The sequence below is a fragment of the Gopherus flavomarginatus genome, chromosome 3 (genome assembly GCF_025201925.1).
Source record: "Gopherus flavomarginatus isolate rGopFla2 chromosome 3, rGopFla2.mat.asm, whole genome shotgun sequence".
In the NCBI taxonomy this organism is placed as follows: Eukaryota; Metazoa; Chordata; order Testudines; family Testudinidae; genus Gopherus; species Gopherus flavomarginatus.
This window is the reverse complement of record NC_066619.1, coordinates 141787218-141798831: the sequence shown is the minus strand read 5'-3', so window position 1 is coordinate 141798831 and position 11614 is coordinate 141787218.

The following is an 11614-nucleotide window of genomic DNA, read 5'->3' as shown; positions in this document are numbered from 1 at the left end:
ATATTCCATTGGAGCCCCATGAGCTGAAAGGACTAAGTTTCACCATTCTCTGCAGAGGAGACATATAGACTAGGTCTAGACTAGGAAAATGGGCTGACTTTTAACACATTAGCTAACACATCTTCACTAACATGGCTGTAAACAGGACCCTGCACCCACTGCAAACAGGTTGAATCATGCTGGAAACCGTGTTAGCAAGATGTGCTCAGCCCTGGAGGGGAGCCACAATCAGCTAACATCTTTGTATGCACAATCTATTTCCTCAGTTCAGTCATGACCAAAGAGCACTGCTAGTCCATGGTATAAGAGCTAGAGGAGGCAGGAAGAGCAGGGAGCCAGTTCTTGGTCATCTCTGTGTGCCTCCGGTCCTCCATATGCCGCATGGGGATACTTACAGGTCCCCACCTTCGTGAAGCATTGGGAGACAGAATGTAAAGCACCTTAGAGATGCTAAGCAGTATTTCTTACAGCTTGTTATTACTAATAGTATGTCAGGGAGGGCTGCCCATTTCCCCCTTTGCTTGCAGCTAGCTGCTTTACAGAATGGGGGGGAGGGATAGCTCAGTGGTTTGAGCATTGGCCTGCTAAACCCAGGGTTGTAAGTTCAATCCTTTGAGAGGGCCATTTGGGGAACTGGGGTAAAAAATCTGGGGATTGGTCTTGCTTTGAGCAGGGGGTTGGACTAGATGACCTTCTGAGGTTCCTTCCAATCCTAATATTCTATGAACTGTGGGGTTGGGGAATCAGGAGAGGCAAGTGCAGGAAAGCAGCATATCTATGACTCTGCACCACCATTCATCAGCCAAATGCTTGGAAGGATTTCTCTCGTCCTTGGATGACCAACATTTGTTGCTTACAAAGCTTTGCACTGGAGGCTACAGCTATACATTATGCAAGAACCCATCTTGCATTCAACTCCGTCATTCACAGTGCAGAACAGATTGAGGACATGCACTTCCATTGGTCTGGTTCCTTGCTGATTTGGGGACAAGCTCAGGATGGGTGTAAAGCAGTGCAAGTCCACTGAACTCCATGGCATTTGTCTGCATCTAGCTGGGCTGAATCTGGCCCATCCCTCCAAAACTGCCTTATTTCAAATCCGCACAAGCACTGGGGAGGTTTCTTTCGAGAGGGGGTTCAAAATCCTGAACATTTTCAGCCAAAAGTTTTGTCAGAAACATTTGGCTTTTTCATCCCATGGAAAATCAAGCTTCCAAAGAAGACATCAACATTCAGGAATTTTGTCCAGCTCTACTTCATTTCTTACCTTTTCTGCTCCTTAAGTGGTGAACTCTTCAGTCTAGCAGAGCAAGGTCTAACATGATCCAAAAGTTGGAAGCTGAAACTAGACAAGTTCTGACTGGAAATAAGTGGTACATTTTGAGTAATTAACCACTGGAACAATTTACCAATGGTTGTGGTGGATTCTCCATCCCTGGCAACTTTTAAATCCAGATTGGATGTTTTTCTAAAAGACTTTCTCCGGGAATTATTTTGGGGCAGTTCTCTGGTCTGTGCTATATAGGAGGGCAGGCTAGATTATCACAGTGGTCCCTTCTGGTCTTGGAATCCATGAAGCTTTCAAGTTGGAATAAAATATAATTTTTATCTGAATTTTTCTTGGAAAACATTTAAGATTTTCTGACCATCTCTGTTAACTAACATGACATCCCTGCTATTTCCAAAGTAAATAAATATCTTTATACTGTACATTGAGAGAGCATTAAAAGGGCTTTTTTCCCCTTCCCAGCTCATCTTTAAAATGAATAAGGCCAGATTCAGCTCTCTATCACACTGATGTAAATCCATAGTAATCCCATTAACAACTAGTGAGTGTTCTGTGTTTGTACAGGGCCTAGCACAGTGGGATCCTGGTCTGTGCCTATATGAATGGCAGCCCATCTGCTCCTCGAGTTGTGTCTGTCTTCAGATGTGCTAATTTTTTCATCAGCTGCTCTGGCATAATTATGATTTCCATTAGCATTTTTCCATCCTCCCCAGGAGGAATTAATATGTGTATTGCCATCTGTCCTTCGTCTTCCGCTGAGAACACCCAGGCAAAATATCATGTTTAAAGCCAATCTACTTCTGTTAATAAATTGCCCTTGATATCTCTCCGAGGCACTGCTGTCTCCTTCACTGACCTTTTGTTCCTTCTGTGCTTTATCATGTTTTACTGTTCTGCTTAGCCTCTTCCTTTTTTATCCACTTACATTTGGAGATAGGAACATGCCCTGAGTAATGATCCTATTACTTTCTGGGAACATGTCTTATTTCTTGAGATTATTTTTCCCTTTACCTTTCTTCTTTTTTCTCTTTCATTCTTACTTTAATGTACATTCTCTGTTTCATTACTTCATACTTGGCCTGCTAAACCCAGAGTTATGAGCTCAATCCTTGTGGGGGCCATTTGGGGGTTGGTCCTGCTTTGAGCAGGGGGTTGGACTAGATGATCTCCTGAGGTCCCATCCAACCCTAATAAGATATGATTCTACCTCTTTTTTCTGTCTCTCCCCTTCCTTTACCTATTCAACCACTGACAATAAAAACCATGACTGCTTTTTAGATAAGAATTTTTTGTAATTAACTTTTTCTTGGTTTTCTTCAAAGGCAATAAAAATAATTAACATGTAGCAGAGAAATAGGGACAAACAAGAAAGCTAAACCAGAGATTCTATTTGGTCCAGGGGACTGTATAACCCAAGAGAAGCACGTACAACAGTATATTTAAGCATGTGAGGAGAAAGGACAAATAAAGGTAAAGGCAGGGGGGCACCATCCCACAGCAGGAGGCTGCAAATATCACCAAAGTGAAACTATTTTCTAATAAAGGATTTTGGCAAAACTTTCCACATGATATCAGGTCAAATTCTACTTCAGGTTTCTGCTCCTGGAGAGTTGGCATTGAACTGAGCTGTGCCGATAGCACCAGCTTCTCTTTTGTCTTTGTGCCCTGGGACAGGATGTATAAACCCTGCACTGCAATGGAAGGGGTTAAGGAGCTACCCCTTTGCCACCTGCAAACCATGCCAGGACTGGAGATGACACTAAACTGGGAGGAGTGGTAGATACACTGCAGGGTAGGGACAGGATACAGAGGGACCTAGACAAATTAGAGAACTGGGCCAAAAGAAACCTGATGAGGTTCAACAAGGACAAATGCGGAGTCCTGCACTTAGGATGGAAGAATCCCATGCACAGCTACAGACTAGGGACCGAATGGCTAGGAAGCAGGGCTGCAGAAAAGGACCTAGGTGTTACAGTGGACGAAAAGCTGGATATGAGTCAACAGTGTGCCCTTGTACCCAAGAAAGCTAATGGCATTATTGGCTGTGTAAGTAGGGACATTGCCAGCAGATCGAGGGAAGTGATCATTCCCCTCTGTTCGACATTGGTGAGGCCTCATCTGGAGTACTGTGTCCAGTTTTGGGCCCCACACTACAAGGAGAATGTGGAAAAATTGGAAAGAGTCCACCGGAGGGCAACAAAAATGATTCGGGGGCTGGAGCACATGACTTATGAAGAGAGGCTGAGGGAACTGAGATTGTTTAGTCTGCAGAAGAGAAGAATGAGGGGAGATTTGATAGCTGCTTTCGACTCCCTGAAAGGGTGTTCCAAAGAGGATGGATCTAGACCAGTGGCTCTCAAACTTTTTTTAATGGTGATCCCTCTGAGTGCAACCCCCCTTATAAATTAAAAATACTTTTTTATATATTTAACAATTATAAATGCTGGAAGCAAAGCAGGGTTTGCTATGGAAATTGACATCTTGCGACCCCCCCATATAATCACCTTGTGATCCCCTGTGGGGTCCCGAGCCCCAGTCTGAGAACCCCCAATCTAGACTGTTCTCAGTGGTACCAGATGACAGAACAAGGAGTAAATGGTCTCAAGTTGCAGTGGGGGAGGTTTAGGTTGGATATTAGGAAAAATTATTTCACTAGGAGGGTGGTGAAGCACTGGAATGGGTTCCCTAGGGAGGTGGTGGAATCTCCTTCCTTAGAGGTTTTAAAGGGCAGGCTTGACAAAGCCCTGGCTGGGATGATTTAGTTGGGGTTGGTCCTGCTTTGAGCAGGGGGTTGGACTAGATACCTCCTGAGGTCCCTTCCAACCCTGATAGTCTGTGATTCTATGGAGGAGGCTTAAAAGGAGGGAAGTGCACTCAGCTCAGGGCAGGCCTGGGAAAGGAACAAGGTGCTGGAGTACAAGTATCTCCAGTATCCTAATAGAAGCTGCCTACAGGTTGTTTTTTTTTCCTTCATGAACCTCATTTGCTGACTGAGGACTGTGGTTTGGCTCACCTGGGACCCTGAGAGGAAAGGAACAGCCAGGAGGTCTTGGCTAGAGAATAGAACACTGCCCCCCCCAAACCAATATACCCGCAATGTCTGCTGGGAGTGGGGGCAATTGGCCCCATCTGCTTGTGCTCCCCACATGTCTCCTGAAGGTGAAAGTTGTGGCATGGCCTTCTGGCCAAGACATCTCTCCAGGCTCGTCCCCTTCCAAAGTTTCAAAAGTTCAGCTCCATAAGCTCCAATCACCTGTAAAGCAAAGGTTCTCCTGACCCTCTGCAGGGCTGTGCTAAGATCCCCTAATTCCCTTCCCTGTCCTCCCTCAGGACTTTTCTCAGCTGAGTCTGCCTTGCTCCCTGCAGGAGTATCATATCCCTCTGCACTTTCTCCCCTACAGAGCTCTTATGGGGTCCAGGTGCCAATGGCTCATTGCCTAGATCTGTGCCTTCTGGCTGGGAGACAGTCAGTGACCGCACTTTGGGGCTTTCCTTTCTCTAGCAGGTGATGGGCAAAGGGCACAACTCCGTGAACCAGGTTCCTATTGCAAATATGGTTCAAAAACCCAGTATTGCCATCCCAGACATTCAAAAATCATGAACCAGGTCCCCACGCAACCATGAGGCTGCCTTAGAAATCACAAGATGTTTAAAAATCAATATATCTGAGATTCATTTTATGGCCTTCTGGGTTTTGAGCCCTTAAAAGGGTAGTAAGATTCCAGGGAGCAAAAGAAAGATATGATTTTATGGTTCAACCTACCACATCTTGAGTGAATTTTACTCCAAAATATAGTAGTCTCTGCGGCATACTCAGTTCCTCCAGAAGCCTGTAATAAATAATAATTTAACAAAGAATGCTCAATATTTAGAATTCTGGGCAGTTTGCGTAGCTGATAGCCAGCACTCGCATTGGCCAGGTTGCAGTGGCATGTCCCCCAATCTGCCTTCTTTTCCAGAATCTCAGCTCTCATATTTCTTCCAAAAGCCAGTTTGTAGCCATAATGCTTAGAAGGAAAGCCTTGAAAACCTGACCTAATACAGTAGTGGCTGCCTGGATATGAAGATAGCCTGAAACAACAGCTCTGGTGTGTGACCTGCCCATCCATCAAAATGAGTGCTCACTCAGTTGCTTAATGATGACACTTTAAGAGGAAATATTGAAAATCTACACAGTCTGCTGTGAGTAGTTGTTCATTTCCATACCTCTGCAAGAACACTACCACATTTGTTTTCTTCAAACAAGGACCCCAGTAGGACATTTAAGTCCAAATGAAGAGCCTGAACCCAAACAAGGCAGAGCCATGCCCAAGACGCTAGAGGAGCCTAGCTGGAATGAATGATCATGTGTTGCACATCTGCACAATCTACCAAATCAGCAACTCAAATAGGCAAAGCTTATTCTGTGGGTGGCTTGGAAGAGTGCCCCTAACTCCCAGTTCAGGGTCTTCTTCCAGCTCATTTTTCAGGCTGTCTGCAGAGTTGTGATGAGTGTGGTACTGGCCTAGTTCTGCTTAGCATCTCAGTTCAGCTTAGCAATAACATAGCAAGGCCTACTGGTTAATTTACTGGCTGGGGTAGACAGGCCAGCACAGACATCTGTGTGACCTTGCGAGATAAGAGAATGCTTGTAGAGGCTGGGAAAGAAAAATGCTTACAGACACTTTTTAAAGTAACACGTATTCTTTTTTGTACTAAGAATTAAGTTATCAAGAAGTAACAGTTGTTCTTTGTTTTGTATGCTGGGAACAAATGCTGGGAAGGTACAGTGATGACGCGACTTAAGTGATGATGCGACGGAATAGCTAATAAAAAGCAGTTTGAATTTGTGAAGGGGAGGCTGGTTCTGTATGGAGTGAGATGGGCAGTTCTCTGTTGTATGGCATGCTACAATAAAGAACTTGATACTGGGATTCTTGCTGGTCTTTGCCTGTCTCTTTGTGGTCGGATGATGAAATCTTAGCCGTCTGGGATAAGAGAGATCCCCGACACTTGGAAAGATGACAATGCTTCTGTTTACACTCTGATTACATTTCAGAGATGGTGATGACAATTTTATTGTTGCAATTACGGATGTAAAATCTTTACCAGTTAACTGGTCAGCATTTGTCTTACTGCTTAACCTGCCTTAATTGTTATCCCCTGGGACGGTCCGATAACCTCAGCGGCCCCGCACCAGCCTGAGCAGCCCCAGCCCACCCCTGCCAGCCCCTGCCATAGCAGCCTCAGCCCCAGCCCCAGCCATGCCGCCTCTGACAGAGCAGCCTCAGCCCCAGCTGGCCCCTGACAGAGTAGCCTCAGCCCCAGCCCCAGCCATGCCAGCCCCTGACAGAGCAGCCCCAGCCCCAGCCCCAGCCCCAGCCCCAGCAGCGCTGGCCCCTGACAGAGCAGCCTCAGCCCCAGCCCCAGCCCCAGCCATGCCAGCCCCTGACAGAGCAGCCCCAGCCCCAGCCCCAGCCCCAGCCACGCTGGACCCTGACAGAGCAGCCCCAGCCCCAGCCCCAGCCATGCCAGCCCCTGACAGAGCAGCCCAAGCCCCAGCCCCAGCCCCAGCCCCAGCTCCAGCCGCGCTGGCCCCTGACAGAGCAGCCCCAGCCCCAGCCCCAGCCCCAGCCCCAGCCCCAGCTATGCGAGCTCCTGACAGAGCAGCCCCAGCCCCAGCCGGCCCCCACCAGAGCAGCCCCTGACAGAGCAGCCTCAGCCCCAGCCTCAGCCCCAGCCGGTCCCCTCCAGAGCAGCCTCAGCCCCAGCCCCAGGCCCTGACAGAGCAGCCTCAGCCCCAGCCTCAGCCCCAGCTGCGCCGGCCCCTGACAGAGAAGCCCCAGTCCCAGCCTCAGCCCCAGCCCCAGCCGCTCCGGCCCCTGACAGAGCAGCCTCAGTCCCAGCCTCAGCCCCAGCCGGTCCCCTCCAGAGCAGCCTCAGCCCCAGCCCCAGGCCCTGACAGAGCAGCCTCAGCCCCAGCCTCAGCCCCAGCTGCGCCGGCCCCTGACAGAGAAGCCCCAGTCCCAGCCTCAGCCCCAGCCCCAGCCGCTCCGGCCCCTGACAGAGCAGCCTCAGTCCCAGCCTCAGCCCCAGCCGGTCCCCTCCAGAGCAGCCTCAGCCCCAGCCCCAGGCCCTGACAGAGCAGCCCCAGCCCCAGCCCCAGCCCCAGCTGCGCTGGCCCCTGACAGAGCAGTCCAAGCCCCAGCCCTTTAATTGGTTAACCATTTAAAAGAAATGTCTTAATAGTTTAAACTGTTACCTTTCTAAATGATACTTATATCCCTAGTTGCAATGACGAGAACCAGAAAATTTTTTAATGAAAGTTGAGAATATGGAGCACAATTCTAAGGCAAGAGGTGGATTTCCGTCCCCCAAATAAAATAAAATAAAAATCCACATGTGTGGAATTGCAACTGACGTGAAATTCTGCTTGTGGTTAAATTTAAAAGTCTGATAAATATTGAGCATTCTTTGTTAAATTATTATTTATTACAGGCTTCTGGAAGAACTGAGTATGCCGCAGAGACTACTCTATTTTGGAGTAAAATTCACTCAAGATGTGGTAGGTTGAACCATAAAATCATATCTTTCTTTTGCTCCCTGGAATCTTACTACCCTTTTTGTCCTCAACCTCCAGCTAGCGGAACACAATCCACTGTCACAACATGACAAGTCACTAAGTGACACTGTCATGACAGAGCTGACTGAAAAATGGAGAAAATGATTTTGTGAAGAAATTTCAATTTCCCCCTCCCTACGTTCAAAATGGACCACCCCCTATTTTTTTTGGCAATTATTTTCTTCAGTGTATAATTTGGGCTGGGTTGTTCTTTTTCTCTTATTATTTTTCACTGTTCCTTTTCCCCTTAATTCCTTTCCTTCTTGTCTTCTCTCTCACCTTTTTTAGAAGGAGAATGCTTATTTTTTTTAAATAAATGGTTTTATTTGAATTTATTAAAATGTGGGAACATTTCGACTTGTCTTAGGCTTGTTTTTTAGAAAAGTAACTTTTTGAGCCAAAATTAAACCTGACAATGTCCCTTTCATACTGAGGTAACACTATTTTTCAAAGGAGATGAGCAAAAAAGATATGAATTTGAATTGTGCTATCTGATGTTGCTTTGAAAGTAGTATAAACTAAACCAGAAAAGGGCATTTGTATTCTGGAATAACAGTACACGCATGAGGAGTTATACTGGTATAACTATTGTGGTGTAATTATAATTATCTAATTATCGTGGCATAATTATATGCTTATAGTTGCTCTGATAAATTTCCCCGTGTAGATAAGCCCTTAGGAGTCATTTACACTGTGAACTTACTGGGGCTGAGTGAGTCACAAGCTTCTTGTCATGCATTAGCCTAGCCTGAGAGAGTGCACCACACTAGAAAAGAGAGAAAGTTCTGCACCCTGCTATCACACCCCATGTCCACACTGGCACTGCGCTGAATCTAGGACATGCAAAATTTTGGGGGTGTATCCCATGATTCATAGCTTCACAGTCAGCTGCACCGCTCTATGACCGCTTTTGGTGGGTATTGTAGGAGAACTTGTCTGTTCCTTCTGGGGTTGTTGGCGGAGATAACACAAGCCCAGGAAATCCCCAGGAAATTCACAGTAGCTGGCTCCTGGTACTAACTGTCATTTCTGTGTCCATACCCAGGTGGTTGTTTACAGAGGATCTGATAGTAAGGATTGTAGCCTAAGACTCAAGAGATTTGAGTTCAAGTGTTTACTGTGCGTAGGCTTTATCGCTGACATCAGTGCAAATTAGGCACCTAAATATCTGTGAGGATCTGGGTCTTAGCATCTCTGGGCCTCAGTTCCCCATCTTTACAATGGGGATAACAGCCCTGCCTGACCTGACCAGGGGGTGAGGGGGGTGCAAGGGGGGGTGAGGGGTTTGCAAGGATAAGTATATTGAAGACTGTTGTCCCCATAAACTGGATTGTCTGCTTGCGGATATCATGGAGGAAATGCTTCTTCCCAACCAATTGAGCAAACTCAAATGTAAATCACAGCTGTAAAGACAGGGCCAATGGAGTTTTAGATCTCCCATTGATTTAGGCCTCTTTGAAAGGCCCAGCTTCAATGTAACACAAGACAGGGATGGTCACTTGCATGTGGAGCAATGTTTTCCAATTATTGTGAAAGGGCTGCCTGGAGATTAATTGTTTAAAAGAAATCCACATCTGAATTTCCTGAGCTGCATGTAATCAATAATTCAGGCTGTAAGGCATATTTAATGGATGTTTAACCTGTCAAAAGGAAAGAACAGAAAGGAACTATTATTTTTTCTAAACTGGCAGGTCCATTCTAGTAAGAACAATGGATTTGATTTGGGTCAGTCTCGTCTAACTATACTTCCCACACAAGCACTATGTTAGGGAGTGTGTTTGAACTTTTCTCTTTTGCTTCCTGATTAAAAAAGCAACTAATCCTTGTCAAATGCCCCTTCTGAAAGTAATTTTTTTTAATACATTTATTTTGCAAAAACAAAATCTTATGCTGCGCTAGACAAAGGACCTTCCCTGGGCATGTGAAATACATTTCCCCATTGTGCATCACAAAGATGAATTGATACGTTACACCAGTGGGATGTTAGTTATTGCACAGAAAAGGTTTGTTACAGCAGTAAAAGGAATGAATGAAGGCAGGGAGGGATAATCTGTTTTTTATTGCTAATGTATGCAGTGGTTCTACTGCAGCAGTCAATTACTAAAATAAAAATATAACCCACTGTCTTGTGGAACTATATCTAAAAGAGCTATGTGAAATAAAGAAGGATAGTATTTCACAGAGAGGTGAAATGTTTGCATTTGAAATTCTCCTCATCATTTGGTCCAGCTAATCATTCCTTTCAGAGACAGCAGTTTACAGTGGCATATTAAAATATAAAGATCTTCTTTCAAAGACCTGTAAAGACTTTCTCTAGTATGGCAAACAAACTGTTAAATAACACTGGGGACAGGAATAGCATAGGGTCCATTTCCAATGGCCGCAAAAATCAACCCTATCGTTCAACAGAAATATTTGCTGACTTAGGGCCAGCTCCTGTTCCCACTGGAGTCAGTGGCAAAATTCCCATTGATTTCAAAGGAAACAGGACTGGCTTCTAAATTTGCACAGGTATCAGACTCTTATCACACTCTTATAAGTGCCTGTAGCGATGCAGACTCACTCCTGCGGCGCCTCCTGCTGGTCTGTTCCGGGAATTAGCTCTCCATCCTCTGAAGCGCCCTCTGCAGGCCGGTGATCTGCTGCCTCTTGGCCCCCATGTCCCTCCCAGGACCCAGTGCCCCTTTATCTGAGGTGCTGCCTCCTGGCAGTAACTCCTTTCTCTTTGGGTCTCCCCTCTCTGGTAAACCCCCACCCACTATCCCCTCCTCACCTCAGTATCAGGCTACTACCAGTCATCATCTAGCCCCCACACCCTGGGGCAGACTGCAGCATCAGTCTACTCATCACTGGCAAGGTTGGGTTTGGACCTGCTGCCTTTGCTTGCCCCTGGAATGCCCTCTGCAACCACTAGTACCTGTTGGCCTTATGCTAGGCCACAGCCTGGGACTTTCCAGGCTGGAGCTCCCCAGCACCTTTGCCTTTCCCCAGCCCTGCTCCACTCAGGTACGCTGTGTCCAGCTACCTGCAGCCAGGCCCATCTCACTCTACAGCTAGAGAGAGACTGTTTGGGCTCCTGGCTCACTGTCTGTTATAGGGGCCATCTGGGCCTGATTGGGGCTTGGCCACAGCTGAGCCTACTTTCCCTAATCAGCCCAGGCTTCTTGCCTCAGCCACAGCCCTCTTCTGGGCTGTTTTCCACCCCATAGGACAGGAGAAGGTAACCACCCCGTTACAGTGCCCACCAACTCTTTGCATGTTTGGAATGGAGCAGCACAATCTTCAATTAGGTTTTTGTGACTGCTGTAAGAAGAATCATAGATAGGTATTGCTTTCTATCTATCAATCTGTCTGTCTACCCACCCATATCTACCCACAGATATCTATCCATTTGTGACTGAGGACTCTCTCTCTGCCATCTGGCAAAGGGCACAGAAAGGGTTCGTGGGGTTATGGAAATCTCCTTAGCCTGATATGTGCATACTAGGATCACCAAAGCATATTATGTGAGGTCTTAAATAAAAGCTGGCGTCATCAACCTATTTGCAAAACACACATCTGGATGTTGTACAAGGAGTTATGTGTATACATCGAAAATTATAAGGTCTGTGTCTAGAGACTGGTCACCAGAAAAGATGAAAATGAGGTTTCCTGTCAGACAAGAAATGTGTATCTAGCTGGCTGTTTACATGTCATTATTAAGTATTGTATACTTGGCAGTGAGT